The 22321-nt window shown below is 34.2% G+C and overlaps 1 protein-coding gene across 2 annotated transcripts in view; it reads right to left on the bottom strand.

Annotated features, from left to right (window-relative positions):
• The window catches only part of Cp110 (Centriolar coiled coil protein 110kDa), a 148048-nt gene extending 132000 nt beyond the window's left edge, over nt 1-16048 (bottom strand). For both annotated transcript variants that reach the window (XM_090411265.1, XM_090411264.1), the window contains exon 1: nt 15791-16048. The gene's annotated coding sequence lies outside the window, so the exon portion shown is untranslated. The remainder of the gene's footprint in view (nt 1-15790) is intronic.
• Nucleotides 16049-22321: the final 6273 nt, after the last annotated feature.

The following is a 22321-nucleotide window of genomic DNA, read 5'->3' as shown; positions in this document are numbered from 1 at the left end:
CTTTTTTTGATGTAGTAAAGCATTGTTATTATTTTAATTTTAAATAAAACAATGCAAAGTATTGTTCAATGATAAAATAACTTTATATCAACCACTACAAATGATTTATAACTGAGGATACTCGAATGTAGTATTCAAAAGCCAGATGATACAGTCACAGGGCTATGTGATTTCATATTTAATGATTAGTGTAATTACACACAAGTAACATACCTATTTTCAAGTATATACATTGCGACCATGGCTCATACACATAAAAGGAAGAACATGGTCTTGCAATCTTCACAGACAAACATTAACAGTAAAATGGGCTGTACTGAAGAGCTCAGTGACTTTTCAACTGGCACTATCATAGGATGCCACTTTTGTAATAACTCACTTTGGAATGTTACTGATATACACTTCCTCTTTACATGGTCAGTTACACCAGACTGACCATTGTATACATACCCTCACCCACAGCAAGTAGATTTTGCCAGCTAGTGAGTAGCTGCAGATTGAACAAAATCGATTTTTGTTTTAATTTAATACACATGTGAAGACATCACATCGAATAGTGACAATGATACAGAGGACCCTGACATGCAGAAGTAAAGAGGTGATATGGATTATTGTGCAGATTTGGTCACCAGGTTTTCATGGTGACGAGGATATATTAAAAAGGGTCTAGAGAAGATTCACAAAGGTGGTAAATGGTCTTTGGAATGTGGAGTATGAAGACAGACTGAGAGAATGTAAGTTTCAAAGTCTTGTGAATAGGAGGAAGAGGGAGATATGACTGAGCCATACAAACTAGTCAGGGGCTGTTATCAGGTTGACATGGAAAAGATTTTTCATAAAATGGGAGGGGGGATGGTAGAACAAGATGACACCACTGGAAACTGTATAAGGAGGGCATGAGCAGAGGGGTGAGGAGCAGGTTCTTTGGATGGAGAGTGGTTGGTGAGTGAAATGCATTACCTGAGTATGACATGAATGTAGACACATTGACTCAGTTTAAGGCATGGTTGGATGAGCATTATATGCAATAGCGTGTACATCCCACAATGAATCTCTGACTTCATGGTGGTCAGATAATAATCATACTAATAATAAAAAATAACTTTCTAAATAAAAATCTTTTTTTTTAACTTTAAGAAAACACAGAAATATGCATAACATAAAGGGCAATTCTAGTAACAAAAATTAATATAACAAATTATATTTTCTAAAAAATCAATGTTCTTTTTCTTATTATTTCTTGACTTCTCCTTCTTGGAATGGTTCTACACAAAGAAAATATCCTTGAAATAATGATACAGTACCACTGATCACTTTGACTTTAATTGACTTATCAGGATATATCAGTTAAAAAAAAAAATGGTAGGTTCTTGACAAGTAAGGTTTTTTGTGTGTGTCGAGTAGGATTTTTGCATAATTTGTCAAGCACATATATATATATATTATTATTTTTTTTACCCATGAAAGGTTATCAGTAAATCTATAATACATTTGTACCATTGTTGGATAAAAAGTTTTCAAATTTTTTTTTTTATTAATTATATAAAGATATTTTTGCCTAGTCCAGAAACCAAGCTCTAGAGACCAAATGAATGAATTTTTTTTTTTTCAAGCCACTTCAGGCCTCCAATAAGTGAAGCAGTAGTCTCTCACACCAAGCAATGAAATTCATCTCCCACCTAAAGATAATCACAAACAACCATGGCTGTAGTGGGATTCGAACCCGCAGCCTGTTGATTGGCGAGCAGGTACATATTTCAACATGCAACAGAAACATGCTAATTAATGAACTTGTCTCTTGCAAAATCATATTTAATTTTTTGGTTTAGCATATCCTTAATCCTTTTCTGACACAAACACACATTCATAGTCTTCTCAGCTTCAAAGAAAGCATGATGTTTCTACACAAAGAAAATATCCTCGAAATAATGATAGAGTACCACTGACCACTTTGACTTTAATCGACTTATCAGGATATATCAGTTATAAAAAAAAATAAAAATAAAATAAATAATAATAAAAAAAACTGGTAGGTTCTTGACAAGTAAGGTTTTCTTTGCATTCTTTCTTTGAAAGAATGCAAAGAAAACATTGGGACTGGATGGTATTTCACAACGAGTTTTGAGAGAATGTGCTAAGGAATTGACAGCTCCTTTGACCTGGCTTTTCAATGAAAGTCTGGCTATGGGAAAGGTGTCCAGGGAATGGAAGGAAGGTAAGATAGTACCATTGCATAAGGGCAGTAGCAAGCTGGAAGTGTCTAATTATAGGCCAGTTTGTGTGTCATCAGTAGTTGTTAAGATCTTGGAGAAATTAATTAGGGACCGTATACAACATTGGGCAGATGAGGGTAATGTTATCTGTGAGAGTCAACATGGATTTGTGAGGGGGCACTCTTGTTTTAGTAATATGCTAGCCTTTTATAATAAAGTTACAAGAGCAGCAGATCAGGGAAAGGCATATACTACCATTTTCTTGGATTTAGAGAAGGCATTTGACAGGGTGCCACATGATAAGCTGATTATTATATTTACGGCTATTTTGCCTGCTTCTCGATAAGCTGATATTTAAGTTGCAGCACATGGGTTTGGATGTCAGGATGGTCAACTGGATACAGGATTGGCTGTCCGATAGGTATCAGAGAGTTGTGTATAGTGGGGAAGTTTCAAGGAGGCAGAGGGTTACAAGTGGGATCCCACAGGGCTCAGTACTGGGACCTATATTGTTTAACCTTTATATCAATGACATTGTCAGTGGATTACAGGGGGGATGTTCAGTTGTTTGTGGATGATGTGAAGCTGGGAAGGGTTATTAGTAATAGTGCAGATGTTGTAGTCCTGCAAGAGGATTTGAATAAGCTAGACAGATGGGCAAATGAATGGGGTATCGGTTTAATGCAGCAAAATGTAGTCTTGAGGTTTGAACAGCAGGAAGGAGTAATGACAAGGAGCCATCCCTGGAAGTTACAAAAGGAAACTGTGAGCAAGAAGGTGAGGAGTGGTTTCTTTGCATGGAGGGTGGTTGAACAGTGGAATGCATTGCCTGATAGAGTGGTGAGAGCAAGAACGGTCAATGAGTTTAAGGAATGGTATGATAGACTGTGTTTCCTAGGAGGGACCTCCCACAATGAGTCTTGATAGACGTATTTCCTCCCGCGATGAGTATGGTTGTTGTTTAGGACTCCTTGGAGGCCTAAATAATAATAATAATATTCTTTTTCACCCAAGACTACTTCTCACCTGTATCCTACAAATTTTAAAATCTTAGAATACTGTTTCACATTGATTATAAGGCTTAATGGAATAAAAGCAACACAAATAAATAATTAAACATTTTAATCAATTCTATATTTTATTATTATTATTACTAGACACTTCCAGGGAGTCCAAAGACTCATCGAGGGAGAGCACCTGCTCTACAGCTCTGTCTCCACCAACTGACTGCAACTACACCAACGCCATCTACTGCCAACCACCACCACCACTGGTTTTACTACAGACAATCACAAACATCCATGCCCAGCAGGACTCGAACCTGCAGCCTTTTGGCTGGAGAGCAGATACGCAAACCATTCGGCCAGCCAGGCCAGCATTTTGTGACAGGCCGGCACTGAGTCAAGACATTGTCAGGGAAACGATATTAAAATTGTAAAAACACACACAAAAATGCAAAAAACAATAAGTGGAAAAAATTAGACAAAGCCCCTAAAGTCCTATGAGTGGTGCCCTCTATGGTTGCTGTTGGCTAGCCTTAGCTGTTGGGTAGGAGGGTTAAAGTTTCCCAAATCGTGGGAAGTTTAATACAACCATATTTAAGATTAGGTTGGTTTTTTAAGTCTGCTGCTGATTATATAAAAAAGTCTTTCAAATTTGTATTTGATGTGGTGAAGCATAGTGATTTTCTTCCATTTGATTCTGTGCAAGGTATTCAATGCATAGGAAGTGAGGACTTGGGAGAAACAATTAATTTGTTAATCTTTTGGCATTATAACCACTGGACAAGAAGGTCTGATAAATAAATAAAGTATTTAGAAAAGGCAGACTATTATTATTTTTGTTTTCTATAGTGAAGTGGATTTTGCAGGTGCTGTCTATTGAAATGGAGGAGGAAGGAGTCCAATATGTCTCAGCCATGTGGCCAAATAGAGAACACATCACTGTACCTTAGCCAGATAGAAAATTCGAGAATAGCAGTATCAAGAGCATGTTTTTCAAAATGCTCCATATAACAATGGCTAGAGGGGGAGAGCCCATGGCTTTGCTCTCAATCTGCTTATAAATGGTATCCTTCCAGGTGAAGGAGCCAGAATGAATAATAAAATTTAAAAGATCAATAATATCAGGAGGGGAAAACATTATTTAGTACTTTAAAGTGTCAGAAAGAAGGATATTGGTAAAAAGAGAGGTGACATTCAAAGCTTACCATGCAATCGATTTGAAGCGAGTGGAAATTTTTAATGTAAGATGAAGAATGACCTGTAAGTGGGATTAAAGATTTAACTCACTGTTTGGCTAACTTAACTCTACTTAAAGGTCATTCTTCATAAATTAAAAATTAAAAATTCAAAGCTTACACCATACAAAGCTGACCACCTCTCTTTTTACCAATATCCCTCTTCCTGACACTTTAAAAGTACTAAAAAATGCTTCTAGAATCAGTAGCATCAAGTATGGGATGGAAAGGGTTGTTGGATTCATGAATATTTGGTAATCTGTATATCAGCGGGGGAGACAAATAGCTTGAGTTTTTTTAACTCTTTCAGGAGAAGTGATATTTTTAAGAAGCCTTTTAAATATGATCCCACCAATTCTTTTGAGAATTGGTGGGATCATAGTCCAGTGGTTTATAAGGAATGCAGTCTCCAAGAAACACATTTTTTCTTATCAACTTGTCTACCCTTTCATTAGCATTGTTATTGATTTGTATTATATTAAGAAGGGATGGGAATCCTTCCTGTTACTTTACCTTCATATGAGACCAGTTAATTCATTTTGAGCTGAAAATCTTCCTCATATCCTAGATGGGATTTGAGCCAAGTCTTTCCAATCAAAGGGTATTACGGTTCATTCACATTTGCACAACTGAAGCATCTGAAGTTTTTCATATCATAGGATACTTTCAGTATGGAAAATGTTATGTACATTACCAAACCAAAAGTTATTAAACATATACAGTGGCTTTTGTATAAACTATATGCAGTGGCACACTCAGGATTTAATCTTGGGGTGGTGGTGGTGGGGGGAGTTGAGTAGATGATTTACGAATACACACTACGCATTGCATACGACCTATGACTGAGCATCTGCAGTGATCGCTAATACATGATAAGTAGTATAGAAATAGAAGATACAACATAGATAAAAAAATGAATTTTAATTAGGAAATGATTTTTGGAAAATTTTCTAGTGTTTATTTCCTTTTTCTTTTTTTTTTTGGGGGGGGTGTCAGGTCCCCTTGTCCCCCCCCTCCCTGGGTGCACCACTGACTATATGTACAACATCCTACCAAATGTCATGGGATATTGCCTCTGAATGTAGGAAAATAAATATGGCTACATATTTTTATGGCCTCTAAAAGAGATCAGAAGTTCACTGAGAACTCATTTCAGTCATATACTGAACAATAAGTGAGACAGAGAGAGAAACAGTGCCTCAACATTTGGGACATGTATCCTATTATGCAGAAATCAAGCCCACAGACAACACTGAGCAGGCATAAAATATTGATTGAGAGGAGTTAACTTTCTGATAAGACTGGTTGCTTGGTCTCATTATCAGATCCTAGAGAATTTCTGTGTTTGGAAATTCAAATATCCACCAGCAACCTTGTGCTTCCATGAAAAAAAGAAAGCTTCAGTCTACAATTTTTCATTGGCAGCAAACACAATTTCAATTGGCATGGTTCAGGGTGTGCAATTTTCAGTCTCCAGGGTTCAGATTTTGGTAGATGATAGATGAGGATGCTATGCTCTTCCAGTTGCATATGGAGAATACTTGGAAAATGATGTGCCTACATGTGTTATCTAAATGATATAGTTTAGAGGTGGCAATGCAGTGTTGTAGGATTACTTCTTGCAATCTGGATTAGTTCCATTGGTCATAACACATGGAATCATAATTGCTAGTTTCTATGCTGATGTTTTGAACAATCGTGCATGTGCACCATTATTGCAAATTTATAATAACCAAAACTTTGCAACACGATAATGCTCCACTTCCCAAAACAATGACTGCAAACATGGTTTGAAGAGAATAATATTGAAATAACACAGTGACAAGGACAAAGCTCCAACCCGAACTAGACATCTGTAGGATGAACTGAAACAAAGAAGTAGGAAATGGCTAAAATAAATAGTTTTATGGCTAAAATAAACTATTTACTAAAGTAAATGGTTTTATGCTCCATTCTTCCTGTAAAGCATTATTAAATTCCAAAGGAATTTAATAACGCTTTACAGGAAGAATGGAGCATAAAACCATTTACCAGAAAGTCTTCCACAAGGATGACTTAAAAAGAAAAAAGATTCTCAATTCATTTTTCGGAAACAGAGGATGATATGGATATGATATATTTATGTCAGGGTAAGTCAGTATAAGAGAGTTCTGATCTTGTCTGGAGAGCTAGATATTATTAAAGGTGAGGTGAAATCTTCTTTATGAAAAAAAAAAAATAATAAATAAAGATAAGAATTTGTGTTCTGGTAGCAGTGAAGCTGGCAGATTTCCCTCACTCCACTGGAAAACGACACTAGTCATGGAAAATCTTGCAGCTTGGATCATTTCATTATTATAAAGTGTCAAATTAAGAAAAAAAATGGCAAGTACTGTCATCAGCAAAACCATGGATAGGATTTGAAATGAATAAGAGATCATGAATATATGTGTGGATAAAAGTACTGAAATCTGTAGTACTTTAGCACTGATGGAGAAATTTGAAGACAATCACAAGAAACTGGTGACTCAACTGCAAAAGGTGGAAGGCAGAGCAGCATAAGATGGTGGCTTGGTAAGTTGGCCTCCACATTAAGATGCTGGTATAGTGATCACATGTTTAGCAAAAATAATTAGCATTAAAAAATGATAAAACAACTAGTTTCATAAGTTATTGGGCTTACCAGGAGAAAAAGTTTTATATAAATCGATTAAAAATCTGGAAATGATTAAAAATTACAAACTTCAACTGCCTAATATATATAACAGAGCGAAAGCAGTTGAATTAAACAATATGCACATCACGGAACAAGTGCTAGTTAATGCTGTCATGTTTTGTGGCATAACATGTGACACATGGATGGTCCACAAATGTCAGATTTTTTATAAATGGGCACCCTACATGGTGTAGTAGCAAGCCTTATAGTGGTATGCAGCATTTCTTAACACCTTCCTTAAATTTTCTTATATAACAGTTATGATCATTGTATGACATATGCCATAATGTTTGGTGGCCTATGTTGGTTGTATGAAATCCTAACCCTGATTTATGTTTTCTTTTCTTCATCATCATCATCAAATTCCTGCCACGTACTCTCAAGGGGCGTACAGGATATGACAGTGCTACATGAAAAAATTACATCATCACTAACTTCCTATCTACAATTTTCCTCCAAATCAGTCTGTTACTTGTCAAGACTCCAACATTATCAGATCTTATATTTCTATCGTCTAAGGCACTTTGTACCGTATCAATCCACCTATATCTTGGTCTTCCTCTGGGTCGTTTTCCTGCCAACCTGGCAGAGAACACTTGTTTTGCTAATCTTTCCTTGCCCATTCTGTTTAAGTGACCATTACACCTCAGATTAGCTCTGCTAACGTATTCCTGGATGCTGACAATGTCAAGTTCTTTCCTAATATCCTCGTTTTTAATATGATATTGCCATTGATGCCATCTGTTCATGCCTCTAATCTTTCTCAGGACTCTCATATCTGCAGTCTCTAGTCTTTGGTCAAGCATTTTACTTCTGACCCAGCTCTCAGATCCATAAGTTAAAACTGGTTTGAATACTGTCTTGTATACAGCTAATTTAGTGTTCCGACTAATTTCTCTCTTATTCCATATGAATTTATTCAATTAAATTCCCACCATACCAGCTTTGCTGATTCTGTTGTCTATTTCTATATTTAATTTACCATCTTCAGTAAAAATTGTGCCTAAGTAGCTGAAATGTTTTACTTGTTCCACAGGTTGTCCATTCACAACACAGTCGACATTTTCAATGATTCTGCCTATTTTCATTATCTTTGTCTTTTTATTGCTGACCTTCATACCATATCTATTACAACAGCAATTGAATTTAGTCAGAGAATCTTGCAGACTTGTAGCAGATTTATTTAGAAGTATAACATCATCCGCATAAAGCAAAGAGCTGACATTAACATCTGCAATTTTGATATCAGGTTTAATACCACTTTCCTTCATAATGTGATCCATATAGATAATGAATAACAGAGGGGATAATGTACATCCTTGTCTCACACTGGATTTAACATTAAACCATCTTCCTGTACTTCCTTCAATTCTAACTGCTGACTTACAACTCAAATAAAGACTAAGTATTGCTTGATATAATGCCCCATTGACACTATATAACTGCAGCGTATTGAATAGCTTCTCTCTTGGCACCTTGTCATATGCCTTTTCCAAATCGACAAAACTTAAATACAGATCTTTGTTATATTCCCATGCTTTCTCGACTATTTGTTGTAAAGTGAAGATCTGATCCTGACAGCCTCTATTTGGCCTGAATCCAGCTTGTTCTTCACCAAGCTTTTCTTCCACAATTCTTCTCAACCGTTTCTCAAGTATACTTGCATAAATCTTGCCAGGAACACTCAGTAGGGAAATACCTCTGTAATTCTCACATTTAGTTTTATTTCCCTTTTTATATATGGGTACTATGAGAGCTCTACTCCAATCATCGGGAATTCGTCCCTCTGTCCAGGCTTTCTGAACTATGCAGTGCAGCCACTGTAAGACTTTTATACCACCATACTTCAGCATTTCTGATCGAATATCATCTACTCCTGCTGCCTTTCCACATTTCAAGCCTTTGATGGCTTTTTCTACTTCAAGTATGGATATGTATTCCTGACTGCATGCCTGGTCAGTGTTTTTTTATCACTGTGCTGTCATCACTGCTTGTTTCATTTAGCAGTTTTTCAAAGTAATTACTCCATACTTCAAGGATATCTTTTTCTACTGTTGTCATGTCACCTTTATCATCTCTAACTCCTTTTACAGCACTCTTTCCTCCATTCCTAAGCTTCTTCAACAACCTCCAGAATATTTTGCCACCTTCTTGATATTTATTTTCTATATTCTTGCCAAAGTCCTCCCATGACTTTTGTTTAGCTAGTTTTACACACTGTTTAGCTTTCTTACATTTGTCTCTGTATTCTGTAAGAGTAAAAGCTGACTTATTTGCCAGGAACTTTTGATTTGCTTTCTTCTTTCCCTTCACTGCCTCTTTAACTTCCTGTGTCCACCAGGGAGTTCTGATTTTTTTATCCTTGCACACAACCTCACCACATGCCTCTCTGGCAGAATCAATCAATGTTTTCTTCAGTTTGCCACTGAATCTCCAAGGTTTGATTCCTGTTCTCAAACTCTCTCATTTTCTTTTCAATAATCTTTCTGTATTTTAGACAATAGTTCACATCTGAGAGCTGCTCAACTTTTATTCGCTTTAAAACCTTCTTACATGGCATTCTTTTCAATATGAAATTCAATTTTGTCCTGCTCAAGACTAAATAGTGCCACTTCCAATTTCAAATCCTCTGTACACTCTGGTGTCCTGCACCAGGGAGAAAACATCGCTATCAACAATAACATAGTCAATGAGACTTTTCTTATTCCTAGCCTCTTCTCTCCATGTGAATTTGTGCACATTTTTATGTTGGAACATGATGTTAGTAATAACCAGTCCATGTCCTGAGCAGAAATCCAACAGATATTTGCCATTATTATTAGCTTTGCTCTTTTCTCCAAATTTTCCCAAAATATTTTTGTATGTCTCACAATCATTTTCTACTCTGCTATTTAGATCCCCAACAAGGACCAACTTTTCCTTTTTCATTGTGTCAGTTGCTTTTTCTAAAGCGTCAAAAAATTCCTCCACTTCTACCTTAGTAGAACCTTTTGTGGGACTATAGGCACAAATAAGTCTCATTGTCCAGTTCCCCATTCTCATATTTGCCCACATTACTCTAATTGAGACTGACTGCCATTCAAGAAGATTAGCCTCGTATTTTGTGTTGAATACTTTTTTCTTTTTAACATTAAGTTAAATGTTCCAACATACCAATCTCCGTAGGACATCTTGTCTGGACTGCATAACAAATGCCATAAGAGCAGTAAATTTTATGGACTTCCAGATTTTTTCACTATTCTTGTGGCATTTGCTGAGTAAACGAGACAGACATTCCAAGGAGGTACATATGTTGGAACATGTAAAAGATGTTGAAATATGAAGAGCAGCTACTCAGTTTTCTTCAAACTTTTCATAGCTTGTGTACAGTTGAGTCCAAAGATGGGTACAGATGTGATGGAGCAATCTATAATGGTGATCAATAATTATTAAGCAGGCCTTGCAGATACTGAGGAAGTTGGTTGTTGATGACTTTCTCCATTATTTTTGAGAAGATTCAGGTAAGGGCAAAAGTGGGGGGGGGAGGATATAAGCTTTTTTTTCCCATTGCTTTCTTGCAGTCAGATGAGTATGACAGCTTATGTAGACCAAATGAATGGATATTAATTCTAGAGTGAAAATTTTGAGCAAAATTAGGAAATGAATACAATCTGTACCAGGAGGTTCTCCTGTTTCTTTCCTGTAAAAGATCAGCAGAACTACAGTAAGCTGTTTCTAGTATAGGAAGTGCCTTATCCATTCTGCACTAGAGAGAGAGGCACAAGCATACAGAAGGAAATTGTACCCAATAACCTCAGCAAGGGACCAGAAGACTTGAATGCTGTTTAAGTTGGAAGTTAATTTTTTTGCATTTTGTAAAGTCAGATTTGTATTTGATTAGTTTTTTTTTTAAATAAAAATGTTGAACTGCAATATGTAGGATGACACAGCTAAATTTTTGATTTGAGCCACTTCAGATATGCCAAATTTTTATCTTAAACAGCTTTGGAATGCTTGCTGGAGAGCCAAGACTTAGATTATTATGAGTTTTGGATGGAATGAGCAATGAAACCCCCACCCACTCACCTTTCAGTAAGGATGGCTTTCCATAATACGATTGCTGTTTCCACTCCATTAATGCAAAAGAAATAGAATAGAGAAATCGCACATGTCATTTTGTTTGGCATCAATGAAGTACTTAAGACTCGAAACTGCTAGGTGAAAGAAATCTCACACACACACACACACACACAAAAGGAAACACATATGAGGTTATGGTTTGAAAATAACCAAAAAAAGTATAGCTGACAATATATTTGGAAAAAGGGGTGGTTAAAAACTGATCTAGAGCATTGAGAAGATGACAAATGATTATCTAGTAGCTATATCCAGCCTGATTGTGGAAGTGGTTAGTATATCTGCTCTCTAGTCAAGAGGCTGAAGATTCAAATCCCACTATGGGCACAGATGTTTGTGATTGTCCTACTAACTGTGTGTGGAAAGGAAATTCTGCAACTCTAACACTTCTTTCTTGTATAATGAGACCTGTGGAATATCCATAACTATACAATCTCACATGAACCAAAATAAAATTTCAAATTTAATATGCAGATATTTTGTCTTAGGTATTGTAAGACATCATCAACTTGTCTCCCTATAAATTATAAGTTATTATATCAATTATAAGCAAGAAACAGGACTGTTTCTTGCTTATAATTTTGACATATTTTTGTTTGTGGGCAATTTGGAATCATCGCTGAAGCAATGAAGGCTATAAGGTGCTTTTTTTAATTAACATCTCATTTTATGGATGCCATTCTGAGGTTGCATTTGAGTGCTAGTCATGACAGTTCAACTGGTTATTAAAAAAACTAACACAAATGCTGGAAATTTAGCAACGTCACATAAGTGTGGTGGGTGGTATTTGGTGTTTTGTGTTGATAGTAACAATATCATCAATGTGTGTAGTTGGAGAATTAAGTAGAGGAGACGGTGAGTTGTGTGGAGTTAAGAGTGCACTTCCAAGATGAGTCCTTGGTGTCATATAATAATAATATCTCTTTAAATTTGATTTGTGGACCTAAGCTTGCAACATTTTTTTTTATAAAGTCTTTCCATTAAGGAAAGACTTTAATTTTTTTTTATTCCAAGTCTGGCAGAGATAACATGCTATGCTGTACACAGATAGGACTTTATGGATGGAGGAGAAGAGAAAGCAGAAGGCATTTAACTACATATTTTTATGCAATCCTAAAGTTCTTCCATACATGCAAACAAACCATCCTTTGCTTTGGGCATAAATGAAGATCGGATAAAGAAGCCTTGTAATAAAGTGACAACATGGGTGGAGAAACTGATAATTATAATGGGAGGAATGGTGAGAATACATGTGTAAGAATGATAATGTTATGAAACTGTGTTAATGACAGGAATGAGCATTATCATGGGAATGATTACGAGGAGATAATGAATTCAACTTTATGTTCCTCTGGTTCAGACCCATCAAATGTGTGTGAAGATGTCTGTATAAGTAAGGAACTAGATAAGGACAGAGATCTACAAGTTGTCCAACTGTGTCACGCAGACTACAGACAAGAGTATGCAAAAAAAAAAAAACATGCAGGTAGCTTATTATGTCTGTATACAAATGCGAGGGGTATCAGAAACAAAAGGGATTGAGTTGGTTACCTTGAGCAATATGCTGGGACCTCCTCAGATTGTAGGCATTAGTGAGACCTGGCTATCAGAATGAGATATACTAATTCATATTGAGCGTAAAGGGTACAGTATTTTTAGGAACGATAGAGAAGAGAGAGCATGCTGCTAATGATATTAGATAACTTGAATCTAGTTAGAGTTGAGACTATGACTGTAATAGTAGTAACTGTTTTCATATGGCAGCGAGTTTGAAGCCATCTGGTGTGAGATGGAATCTAAAAAGATCAAATATACAGTCGTTATAGACCTGGTGGATCAGTTGCTAGTGATGAACAAATGCATTACCAAACAAAGATTATGGCTGTAAAAACAGTAATCATAATGGAGACTTTAATTATCCAAACATTGATTGAGTAGCAGTAAAATCTACTAAGAAGAATGAAATTGAATTTATTGAGTTATGCAAAAAGAACTTTCTCAAGCAGCATGGGACATATGGAACTAAGGGTCTAAGAGTTAGATTTGATTATAGTGTCAAAGGCATTTCAGTTAAAGATGTTAACTATTCTGCCTCCAGTTGGTGACAGTGATCATGCAGTACCCACTTGGGAAGGGGCTAAGTTTATATATTTTCCATTCAGAAAGACATACTGAACTATAAAGCAGGAAATTATGACCAACTGAAGAATATATTGAGTTCAGCAGAATGGTGTCGGTTGCTGGATGGGAAGAACATTGACAGTGCAAGAGATTCATAGAAAAGAATTATGTGGAAGGAATACCGTGTGCAGCATAAGGATGATGTCCATTATGAAAATTATAAGCAGCAGGCCATAAATCAACTGTTGTATGGAAAGCTAAGTCTGAAAAGAAGTTGGCTCTGCAAGTTAATAACCCTCAAAGAATTCTATTGATGTGCTGCAAGTAAAAGAAAGAATGAATATAAAAGAATAACTCTACTGAATGCAGATGGTGCAAGGGTGACAAATGCAGAAAAGGTTGTTCAACTAATGAGTACCCAATTTACTAAAAGAACCTGGTGTATGCAACATTGAGTTCACTGCTACCTCATCACTGAATGAAGAAACTTGGGTGTATAAAGAGGAGGTATTAGAGCTGTTATACAAACTGAATAAGAATTCAGCAATAGGGCTAGATGGGATATCAGAAAGGTGGTAAAAGAATGTTCAGCTGAATTGACAATTCCTTTAAACCAGGCTATATAATTTGAGTCTCAGAACAGGGAAGATTCTGCAGGAGTAGAAAGATGTATGGTAATTCCATTGCACAAGGGTGGTGTAAAGACTGATATATCCAAATATAGACCAATCATCATCTCAGGAACAGTGCTCAATATTTTGGAAGAGTTGGTTAGGGCTCACATTCTGAAATGGGTTCAGAGAGAATCTCTACTTTGCAATGAACAGCATGGGTTTACTAAGGGAAGGTCATGTTTTAGCAACTTGTTCACATTCTATAATAATGTTATCATTGAGCTAGACAAGGGGAATGGATACACCATGATACGTTTGGATTTTGCTAAGCTTTTGACAGAATACAGCATGCATAAATTGGAGAATATGGGTATGGATTATAAAATATTAGCATGGATAAGAGAATGGCTGAATGATATATCAAAAATTGGTATATCGGGGATATGAGTATGCAAGATTTAAGGTAACTAGTGGTGTGTACCACAAGGATCAGTTCTTGGTCCATTGTTATTCAATCTGTACATTAATGACATTGGGAAAGCCTCACTTGGACTGTTACATGCAAGTCTGGTTTTCTGCTTTCTGTGGTGATTTTGATAAAGTGGAGAGAGTGCAAAGGAGAGTATCAAAAATGACAAGCAGCATGAATTCAACACACAGGTATGATAACTGATGCATGAGGTATGTGGCCTCCCTCCATGAGTCCTTGACTCCCTGGAGGTCTCTCTCTTAATAATAATAAGTACTCAGGAACTGCTCTGTTATTTGATAGGTGACATACAGCTATTTGCTGATGATGCAAAAATAGGCAGGGTAATTAGGAATGCAGCTGATATGCAGTACTTGCAGAATGATTTGAATAAGCTGGAATTGTGGGCACTGGAAAATAGATGTCAGTTTAATGTCAGTAAATGTAAGATCATGCACTTTGGTGACCAGATATCCAATGACATATATTGGTGGGATTATGCTAGAAGAAACTGATCTGGCTAGGGATCTTGGAGTTTTAGTAGACAAGAAGTTGAAGTTCAGGGTCATATAGCAAAAATTGTAAATACAACTCAGAATAACTGCAAAAGAATTTTTTCTCTTTACAAGGCCTTCATAAGACCTCACTGGGACTATTACATGCAGGTCTGGTCTTCTGCTTTCTGTAGTGATTCTGATAAAGTGGAGAGAGTGCAAAGAAGAGTATCAAAAATGATATATTGATGTATGATATGATATATTTATTAGCCGCAGACACTAGCAAACAGGAGAAGGATGGGTGATATGTTCAATACTTACAAACTTCTGAAAGGGTTATACAGAATTTCAGTAAATGGAATTTTTCATTTTATGGGAGGTGTGGAAAGAACACAAGGACATTCTTGGAAGCTTGGAATGAATGCTATCAAGAAGGGGTGGGGAGGGTAAGTAGGGCTAGATTTTTTTTCATAGAGTGGAATGGATTGCCACTGGACATTGTATGTGCAAGCAGCATGAATTCAAGAACAGGCACTGCTCTGTTTATCTTATGGCAACTTTTTTGTTTCTGCTCTTTTTATGTGTGTATCTACCCGTATACATTCATGGCAATATTATTTTAGCTGTACAGAAAGATATGTTAATAATCCTGCCAAAAAAAGTTATCCCTATCCTACACCCGACACAAACTGCTGCTAAATGGACAATTTCACGATGACAATATTTGAAAACGAATCTTTCGATCAACGAGTATCCATATTAGTGAAGCTGTTAACAAGCTACACGTTGAAAATACCATATTCTTAATTATATGCATCCGACTTACCGGGATATGCAACCTACTCTATAACAGTACGTGACTGCTTTTCCCCCAAAGTTTATGCATGTTGATTTATAAAGCTATCCTAAAGAAAAGCAAAAGGATTTTGTCAAATCCTTTGTGAGGTACGGTTATCCAAGAGAACTTCATAAGACACTTATAAATAATTTAATAAAAATTCTTAGTTACTACCAAATGAATAACCATATGATTAAAATAAATTTAACAGAAAAAGAGCCTAACAACACAATTTTACATGCACTGCTATAATTACTTCAACTGATACTCAAAACAAAACAACAGTTATGCCATCTGGTGATAAACACAGAGTGTGCTAGTGAAACTAGTCGACGTTCTTGTACATATGTATATTAAACCGATGGTCTTATAATCAGAATAAGTTTTTGTGTTTATTTCAGTATATAAAGACCAAATATAAATAGTCTAAATAAACAAAAAAATATAAAATAAAAAGTGTTATTTTTATAAAGGATAATTTTATTAGAAAGAATATTAGAAGTGCGATTAAAATTAAATAAAGAAAATGTAAAAGTTGTTGGCATGTATGCTCCTGAAGAAGGAAAAGAAGAAGAAAATGATTACTTTTACAAAGAGTTACAAGGAATATATGAAAAATTAAATAAAACAGACCATTTACTGAAATAGAGAGCCAAAAGGCTTCACTTCGGAGATGCAAAATTATTCAAATTAAGTGGATATTGAATCCAACATTATTTCAAAGCCGAATAGAGAAACTACAAGAGTTTCAGGGAAACTGCAAGAGCTTCATGCCGAATATAGATATAGATAGAAACTACAAAATTTCGGCGGATCCAAGCGAACCTTTCATGACAGGGGAAACTCGTAGTAAAGGTGGGTTAAGTTCTGATCACTATCCTTAGTATTTTCCCACAATGCAAAACACATCTCCTAGGAGATGTATGATGTTATACATTATGGGGGGTCACCACCCAGACCGGTTTCGACCTTTGTGGAGGTCTCATGTCATGAAAGGTTTGCTTACGCTTGGATCAGCCGAAACTTTTATAGTTTCTATCTATATCTATATTCGGTATGAAACTCTTGTAGTTTCTCTCTTCGGCTTTGAAATAATGTTGAATTCAGTAACCACTTAATTTGAACAGACCATATAATTATAGCGGGAGAGCAAAGGTTGGTCGATTGGTAGAGCCTCTGCTACTAATGGCTCGCAAAAAGTTAAGCATGGTTGAGCGCGGTTAGTAGTTGGAAGGGGTTCAATCGTTCGATGCTGTTGTCACACTCTCCCTCGATGAGTCTTTAGACTCCCTGGAGGTGTCACATAATAATGAATAATCTTCTTCTTCTACTTCTTCCTAACATGGAATATAGGCCATGTGGCCTGTTCTGGTCTCATGCCATCTCTTTCTTGGTCTTCCGATTCTTCTTTTCCCACTTATTTTGTATCTGTATAATATTTTTGGTAGTCTGCTTGGTCTTCCGATTCTTCTTTTCCCACTTATTTTGTATCTGTATAATATTTTTGGTAGTCTGCCGTTGTCCATTCGATTTAAATGTTCTAGTCATTTTTGTTTATAGTGTCGTATGTAGTAATTAATTGGTTTTATTTTTAGGGATTGTAAGATTTCTTCATTTGTTTTGTGGTCCCACTTGGTATATCCAGCTGTTTTTCTGAGGAACTTCATTTCTGCTGTTTGAATTCGTTTTTCATCTTTCCTTTTCATGGTCCATGTTTCGCTTCCGTATAGTAGAGTTGGTTTTGACAAGACATTATATAGTCTGATTCTAGTGTGTTTTTGTAACAGGAATGGCTTAAATATATTATTTATTATGCCATTTACTTTGACAAATTTGATATTTTAGTGTCTATGTCTTTTTCTTCTTCGTATGATAGATCACATCCCAAGTATCTGAAAGTGTTTACTTGTTCTAGTATTTTATTATCTATCACTATTTTACTTCATATTGGGTTTTCTCCTTTGAATGCCATTATTTTTGTTTTTTCTTTGGATATTGTCATATTATATTGCTTTGAGATATCATTTAATGATTTTAATGATCTTTGTAAGTCATCTTCTGATGTAGCTAATACTATTTGATCATCTGCAAATAGTAGTGTATCTATCTTCATTTGCGGGGTCATTTGTATACCAAATGGGTTATGCTGTTTCCAGATTGTTAATATTTCATTTATATATATATTGAAAAGCAGAGGTGAGAGGGTACATCCTTGTCGTACTCCTCTTGAAATATCTTTCCATTCTGAGGTGTGGTCTAATTTAACTGCTATTTTATTTCCTGTATATATTTCTTGAATAGATTGTAAAAGTTGGTTTGGTATGTTTAAATTGGTTAATATTTTAAACAATTTTTGTCAAACGCTTTTTCATAATCAATAAACGCCACATGTTTCTTTTTGAAATTCTCTTCTCCTTTCTATTAATAATTTTAAAGTAAAAATTGGATCTATGCAGGATCGGCCTTTTCGGAAGCCATTTTGTTCTTCTAGTAATTTGTTTTCTACAATGCTGCTTAGTTTCTCTTTTAATATTCCTGCATATATTTTATATCCTGTATTCAGCAGGCTAATTCCCCTATAATTATTGCAATTGTCTTTATTTCCTTTTTTATAGATTGGGATGACCAGTGCTTTTTTCCAAGAGTTAGGGGTTTTTCGGGACATCCAAACCATATTAAAAAATTTCAAAAGTCATTCATTAAATTTTTCACCTGCATTTTTGTATAGTTCTATATTTATATTGTCTTCTCCTGGCGTTTTCCTATTTTTCATCTTCTTTATTATATTTTTCAGCTCTAACATTGTGATATTTTCTATTAGGTCATTCTTTGTCTTATAAAATTTTAATTCATTGTTCTCATCTGTCCAGAGATTTTGGAAATAGGTCACCCATTTTTCTAAATCTGTTGTTTGTATTTTTATCTTTTCTTTTATTTCTTTATTCATGTATTTTATTACTTTATAGGTTTTGGGTTGTGGCTTAAATAAATCCTTTTCTAGTTCTGTTACGAAATTGTTCCATCTTTCTCTATGTTTTTTCCTTACTTCTCGTTTTGCAATTGCACTATTTCTTTTAAACTCTATTTCTGCTTCTATTGTTTTGGAATTTAGCCATTTCTGGTAACTGTCCTTTTTGGTTTTTATTATATTTTCTATTTCTTTGTTCCAGTCTCGTAGTTCTCTTTTTCTAATCCATTTGTGCTTTATTCCTGTTGCTGCTTTTGTGAGAATTTGTTTCAAATTTTTCCATTCGTCTTCTATGTCACTTGATTCATGTGTGGTTTCTGTTTTTAAGTTTGTGCATTTTTGATATTGTAGTCTAACTTGAGGATCCTGTAATGAAGAAATTTTGTAGCTTGGCTGGTAAGAATTTTCAATTCTATGTGTTTTTAGCCACTTTGGTTTAAAACGAATTTTTGCTGATACCATATAATGATCAGAGTTTAATTCAAAGCCTCGATATGCTCTTACGTACTAAAATTAACTCCGCTAATTTAAAATTTGTGATAGCGTAGTCAATTACTGATTTGTATCCTCTGGCTGACCAAGTATATTTATGTATTTCCTTGTGTTTAAACATTGAATTCATTATTCTCATATTATTATAAATGACAAAATCGCGCAATCTGCGACCATTTTGATTACATGTATCTTCGCCAAATTTACCTATGTTTGTTTTGTATTTTTTGTTTCCTATTCTGGCATTTAAATCTCCTGCTAGCAGTAAATAGTCAGTTTTGTTTGTTTTATCTATGGCATTCTCTAATTCTTTATAAAAAAATATATTACTGTCTTCTTCTTTTCCCTCTTCTTATTATTGTTATGTGGCCTCTTAATGTCTTGAGTCTAATTTCTATTAGTCTTTCATTCAAATAGTTGTAATATACAATATTGTTCTTTAGGGATTTATGTACCATAATCATTATACCTGCTTTTGCTCTTTCTTCTTTTTTTACCCCACTGTAGATTTGTATATAGTTGTTTGTTTCTTTTGTACCTTTTTGTTTTTTATTTGTTTCTGTTACTATACATATCTTTATGTTAGCTTGGTTTAGTTGTTTATCAAGTTCTTCTTTGTGTGCAATGCTTCTCACATTCCATGTTGCAATCTTCATTATGTGTTCCTTTTTCCAATATAATATAATATAATATAATATAATATAATATAATATAATATAATATAATATAATATAATATAATATAATATAATATAATATAATATAATATAATATAATATAATATAATATAATATAATATAATAATGAATAATAATAATAATGAATAATCTTAATGCCAGAATAGGAATGAAAAAATTAACCATAATATGCAAAAATTTGGAGAACCACAGTAAACAAAAATGGAAAGCGACTCATCGATTCGACATTGATATATATCTATATTGTATAAATATATAATAATTTAAAAATAATGAATACATTTTACAAACATAAAAATATACATAAATTTACGTGGTGTGCAAGAGGACAAAAATCAATAATAGACTACTTTATAGCAAATTAAAAAGCAGCAAACCTCTTCCTAGATGTTAATGTTAGTAGAGGGGCCCAGAAATTGACACAGATCACTATTTAGTACAGGCAAAACTAAGATTTCCACCAAACTGGCTACAAAAAATACAAAAAAAATTAATAATAAACAAGCTAGAGAAATAAAATCGAATTACAAAGTAAGACTACTAAATGATTCAAGTATAAGAAATTTATACCAAAAGAGGATTAATAACTACTTAGAAAAAATACAAGAAAATGAAGACATTGAGAAAGAATGGAATAATATAAAAGAAATTATCACATCAGCAGCATATGAAAGTCTAGGAACACGCAAAAAATTCATAAAAATAAAAATATACATATATGGGGCAATAAAATAAAAACAATAATTGAAAATAAAAAGTAGCAAAAACAAAAAGATGAAATTGAATATAAAAAAAAAAAAAGACGAGCAATAGCCAAAAGAGAAACCAGAAAGAGACACAGAGAAAGCTGGGAAAAATTTGTATCATATTTAGAAAATGACATATACAAAATAAGACCCAGTGCGTACAAAATACTAAAACACATGAATGCAGATATAAAAGAAACTGCAAATATAAATTGTGAAATAGATGTAACGAATTCTTGGATTACTTTACAGATGTTTGGACGGATAATACGGGCATCAAAAATAATGACACCAGAAACTTACAAAATACCTTAAATGATATGATAACAATGAAAGAATTAAAGGACAACCTAAATAAAATGAAAAATGGCAAATCAGCAAGAGAAGATGGGATAAACTCTGAACTGTATAAATTTGGTGGAAAAGAATTTCATCAAAGATTACTAAAATTTTTAAATAAAATTACGAATGGACAAATACCAATAGAATGGAATCCAAGTATAGTAATACTTATATTTAAAAAAGGGGATAAAACAAAACCTGCTAACTGCAGAGGTATTAGTTTATTGAATACATGCTACAAAATATATAGCAGAATACTTAATGAAAAACTAAAAATATACAGTGAAAAAATATTATTAGAATGTCAAAATGGATTTAGAAAAGGACGCTCTACAATGGATGCAGCTTTCTGTTTAAAACTACTTATAGAAAAAAGAAGAGAATTTAAATTGGAAACTCATCTTTTGTTTATAGATTACGAAAAAGCATTTGACAAAGTAAAAAGATATATACTGTTTGATATATTACAAAGAATAAATATACGTAATATTTTACTACATGCAATATTGAATATATATATAAAGATAACGAAATAAAAATAAAAATAAATGAAAAGTTTTCTGAAAAACAATCTGTAAACCAAGGAGTAAGACAGGGATGCCCTCTGACTCTAACACATTTCAGTATTTACATTAATGAAATATTAATACAGTGGAACAGCTCAAACAATCAAGGTATAGAAATTTCCTGGAATAACTAACTAAATACGCTATTATTTCCAGATGATTAGGTAATAATATCAGATAAGGAAGACAATCTACAAAGAGCAATATATAATTTAAACATTATAGTAGAACTGTTTGGAATGAAAATTTCAATAGATAAAACTAAAATAATGGCATTTTGTGGACAAACTCTACTTAGAAGAAAAATGGTTATTAATAACAACAGAAATACTTTCAGTTATCTTGAATGTGAAATATCATATGAAGGAGAAAAAGACATCAAATTAAATACTTCAAAATTTTTACAGATTTTATCAGTAGGCCTGATAAATAGAACACTCAACCCAAATATAGTACGAAAAGAAACACGTTTGAAAACATACAATACTTTAGCAGTGCCCACATTATTATATGGCAGTAAAATTTGGGCAATAAACAAACAAGATAAACAAAGAATAAAAACAAGTGAAATGGGAAGAACTGCAAAATGCACATTATTAGATCAAAAAAAGAACCAAAAAAAATCAGCTAAAGCCTTTTTATTCCCATATATATAGGGAGTAGGCGAGGCCGTTTTTAGCCCTATCTAAAAAGGAACCAAGACATTTA

Source organism: Typopeltis vanoorti, chromosome 21 (genome assembly GCF_054136105.1).
Source record: "Typopeltis vanoorti isolate ZY-2024b chromosome 21, IOZ_Tvanoo_1.0, whole genome shotgun sequence".
Lineage (NCBI taxonomy): Eukaryota > Metazoa > Arthropoda > Arachnida > Uropygi > Thelyphonidae > Typopeltis > Typopeltis vanoorti.
Note: the sequence above shows the minus strand (reverse complement) of the source record. Positions and strands in the feature narration are given on the sequence as shown.